The sequence below is a fragment of the Malus sylvestris genome, chromosome 11 (assembly GCF_916048215.2).
Source record: "Malus sylvestris chromosome 11, drMalSylv7.2, whole genome shotgun sequence".
NCBI lineage: Eukaryota > Viridiplantae > Streptophyta > Magnoliopsida > Rosales > Rosaceae > Malus > Malus sylvestris.
In genome coordinates this window covers 26,085,642-26,090,732 of record NC_062270.1, presented here as the reverse complement: position 1 = coordinate 26,090,732, position 5,091 = coordinate 26,085,642, and positions in this window count along the sequence as shown.

The window sequence follows — 5,091 nt, the reverse complement described above, 5'->3', positions numbered from 1 at the left end:
AGAAAGAATGAGGGGTGGGGGAGCTGCCACGTGGCAGTTAAAGAGAGAGAGTGTTGGGAGAAAATCCAAGAATGAATCCGGATTGGGTAAAGGATATGGACAAAAAGGTAATTTCATAAATTTAAAAATGTGAAATTACAATTAACTTTGGGGTAGGGTTTCACAATCTACCCCCTTAAAAGAATTTCGTCCCCAAAATTACAACCTCAAATAAATAAATACGGATACTGGCTTCTCATCAATTCTTCTGTTTCCCACGTCACTTCCTCAACTACATGGTTCTTCCACAACACCTTTACTAACGGAATGCCTTTGTTCCTCAGAATTTTATCTTGTTAGTCAATAATCGCCACTGGTTCCTAAACATGGCTCGTATCCTGACTCACCTATAATGGTTCTGGCTGAATAACATGAGAGAGATCCGGTACATATTTCTGAAGCATGGAAACATGAAAGACGTCATAAATCTGCGACAGCTTAGGTGGTAGCTCCAACCTATAAGCAACCGCACCAATTCTCTATGTGATTCTTTAGGGACCAACATATCGAAGACTCAACTTCCATCACTTACCAAATCGAACCACACCTTTCCAAGAAAACGACTTCAAGAAGACAAAGTCACCGATCTCACACTCATGATCCCTAGAATGTCGGTCCGCGATGCTCTTCTATCGATCTTATGCAGCCTTTAGATTCCTCTCTATCAATTGGATGTTAGTATTAATGGTGTCAACAATTTTTGGTGCCACTAACACCCGTTCATCGACCTTAGTCCAACACAATGGCGTCTGGCACATCTTCCCATACAGTGCCTCGAATGATGCCATGCCGATGTTGGAGTAGTAATTGTCGTTGTAGCAAACTCAATCAACAGTAAATAGCTATCCTAACTACCTTTCCACTGAAGAACAAACACTTTCAACATGTCTTCCAAAGTCTGAATTGTCCTCTCAGATTGACCATCGGTCTGTGGATGATAAGCAATGTTGTACAATAGCTGGGTATTCATGGCGTCATTGAAAGCTCTCTAAAATCAGAAGGTGAATCTTGGATCTCTATAGGAAATAATGGTGATGGGTACACCATGAAGTTTAACAATATTATCGATGAATAGATGTGCCAACTTCTCTAGTGTGTAGGTTTATCAAACATGTAAGAAATGAATAGTCTTGGCGAGTTAATCCACAATCACCCAAATGCCATCATAATTGACCGCTTACTCAGCAACGCATACATGAAATCCATGGTGATGTCTTCCTATTTCCACGCTAGTATAGGGAGATTCTGCATCAGCCATTCAGGTCTCTGTCTATCCACTTTCACCTGCTAGCAAATAATACATCTCTTCACATACTCTGCCACATCCCATTTCATCACATACTATTAGTAGAATGGATGGATGGTGTGATACAATTTGGTACTCCTCGAATGCATGGCATACGTAGAGATGTGAACCTCATTAAGAATCTCCTTCTTCACCACTTCGTTGTCCTTAGGCACAAATATCCTATTTCCTATCATCAAGGCTCAATCTCTCCGGATTTTCAAATCTTGCCTAAAACCATTCGATACCTGTTCCTTTAAGTCTCCGCACTATTGGTCGAGCTCTTGAGCTTCCCAAACCAAATCCACCAAAACAAGCCTAATTTGGAAGTGTGCCAACAATGCTCCATATGAATCTGGTGTCACTACAACGCCGATCTCTTAAAGAGAAAACAATAGTGGAACATGGATAGTTCGAAGGAAGGCAAGCTATCCATAGGATTTCAGGCTAAGTGCATCCGCTACGACGTTCGTGTGACCAGGATGATACTCAATAATGCAATCATAGTCATTAATGAGCTCCATCCACATTCTCTGCCTTAAATTCAGCTCATTCTAGGTGAAGACATATTTCAAACTCTTATGATTGGTGAAGATGTGGCATTTCTCACCGTACAAGTAATGTCATCAGATTTTTAGAGCAAAAACCATTGCTCCTGGAAGCATAAGTGATGACTTTCCCATGCTGCATCAGAACACAACCCAATCCTGACAATGATGCATCTTTGTAAATCTGAAACTCACCACCATCATCCGGAAGAGCAAGGACATGGGCATGAGTAAGAAGTTGTTTAAGCTCTTGAAAACTCCATTCACAGCTCTTGACCCATTCGAATTTGACCCCCTTCTAGGTCAACCTAGTAAGAGGCAGGGTGATTACCGAGAAATCCTGCACAAAACGTTGGTAATAGATAGCCAATCCCAAAAAACTCCTCACTTCAGTAACGTTCCTTGGTTGTTCCCATATAGACACTGCTGAAATCTTCTGAGGGTCCACACTAATTCCCTCAGCGGAAACCATATGCCCGAGGAAACTGATTTGGTCTAGCCAAAATTGACACTTACTGAACTTCGCATACAGCTGATGTTTCCTCAATCTCTCTAACACCAACTTTAAATGTTTCATGTGCTCGGCATTACTCTTGGAGTAAATTAGGATGTCATCAATGAACACCATCACAAACTGATCGATATATAGTTTAAAGACTCTGTTCATCAAATCCATGAAAGCTGCAGGTGCATTCGTCAACTCAGAAGGCATGACACATAACTCATAGTGTCCATACCTAGTACGAAAGACAGTTTTTGGTACATCCTTGTTCCGGATTAGTAGCTGGTTGTAACTCGAACGAAGATCGATCTTAGAGAACACCTAAGCACCCTTCAGTTGGTCAAACAGATCATCAATCCGAGGCAAGGGATAACCGTTCTTCACTGTCACCCGATTCAGTTACCTGTAGTCGATGCAAAGTCTCATCGACCCATTCTTCTTTCTGACAAACAATATAGGAGTGCCCTAAGGAGACATGTTAGGCTGGATATAGCCTTTATCCACAAGCTCCTGAAGTTGAATCTTTTCAACTCAGCTGATGTCATTCATTATGGTGCCAAGGAAATAGGATTAGTACCTGGAAGTAAATCAATGGTGAATTCGATTTCCCTCGTAGGTGGTAACCCTAGCAAATCTTTAGGAAATACATCGGTGAATTCATTCACCGCTGTCACATCTCCAACATATAGAGAAGGTTCATCCCACGTGACTACATGGGCTAAGAATCCCACACAACCCTTCTATAACAACTATTCTGAAGAATTCATTGCTTACCCTAAAACTCGATCGCTGTTCATCCAGGCCGATCAAAAGTCACCACTTTCTCCCTACATCCGACATAAGCATTGTGCCTAGACATCCAATCCATTCTCAGAAAGACATCGAACTCCACAAGGTTGAAGGGAATCAAATTGGCCTTTCATAAGTTCCCCTTCAATAATAACTGGGCAATCCTTAAACTCCCACTGTGCACATAAAAGATCTCCAGGTGGTAATTGTATAAACATATCAAACTCGAGTGATGTAGGTTGTGAGTTAACAACATGTGCAAATTGTGGAGATATAAATGAATAAGTGGCACCCGAATCAATAAGTACACGAGCCCAATTACCACAAATAAGCAACGTACCAGTAATAACTCTAGGGTCATACTCTACCTCATGTTGAGTCCTAGCGTTGATACGCTCATGAACCTGACGTCTCGAACCACTATTACGGCCGCCTCAAGTCCTAAGGCCCTAGTTATTGTGGCCTACTAGGTTCCCTTGAGCACGACTATCTAAAGCTGCTCTAGAAAACTATGGCTGCCTCTGAGCAGAAAACTGGGTATTTTGACTATTACTACAGCCATAACTCCAAGTATTCTGACTATTACTTCCCCTATAGTAACCTAAACTAGAAGCATAACTCTCGGGTGGTGGTGCCGAAAGGCAATGACGGACATAATGCCCAGTGCTACCACACTTATGACACGTGGCTGTAACCACAGCGTAATTCCCATAATGGCAAAAACCACAACGCGCACAAGCCGCGATTGCTGAACTAAAATGGCTGAAAGAACGCCTCGCCGACTCATTGCCTAAGCCCTTACTAGATGATCCCGAACCCTAACCATGTCGCTTGAACGACTGAGAGCGTCTAGGGATAAAGGAATTAGAAGTAGTAGAAGGCTCCTTCATGCTCCGGGATCGGAACCCACAACCTTACCGACTCTGGTTTTGGCTCCGATGATGATTTTGGTTTTGGTTAAGTTTGTTCCACCTCGTTTGTTCGATTCTCAAAGCCGCCTCAATCATTTGCTTGTATGAGGTATGCCTCTATGGTGCCAGAAGCTCACAAAAGTCCTGGTTTCTAGTAATTTGCAGTTGAATCATCATCTTTTGCTAGTTTTCTCATAGTGACTCAACAGGTGTCGAAAAGTGCTATCAAAATCTGTAATACTCAGCTTGCCCTGACGAAACTCTAGGAACTCTTGTCTCTTCCTCAGTTGATAATCAGAGTTCAAAAAGTATGCTTTGAATAGTCTCCTGAACTTAGCCTAAGTCATCAAAAAGTTACGTGGGCGAGAGCCCGTCACTAACTTCCACCAATATCTCGCGTTCCCCTAAAGGAAGTAACCATCGGTATTTTTCCATTCAGATGTTGGGCATCTCATACTCTCTAAGATGTCCTCCATCTTTTCCAACCAATCTTCAGCCTCCTCACAGACTCTAACTACATTAAGTTTCGTAACGCTATGGCTATGAGCAATCCCCATATATGTACGACTCGGCCTGTTACTACCAGGAAAAGCATTTCGTAGCACGGAGGTCAACTGCTGAATTCCTCCCATTAGACCAGAACGAGGTCGTTGAGGTACATTCCCACTAGTAGGATCTGTGATTCTAATAAGAGGCAAACAAGATTTAAAAGGACGAAATATTATAGCCATAAGAAACTTATGATTACTAAATGGAAGAATGAAGTCCTAAGTATGTTTTGATACCAATCTGACACGCCTTGATCTCGATGTCTAGAGGACAGTGGGATGGCCACATGCTGGCCAACACCCGAGGGCGACGCAAGCCATTTAATGAAGGCATATGCCAAGAGCATGAGAAAACATGCATATAAATTTCGCTCAAACTACATAATATAATATTCAAATGCAAACTTTACCAAAATAATATAATAGTATTCAGCCGTCAATAAAATGATAGTGATAAGGCATGACATGT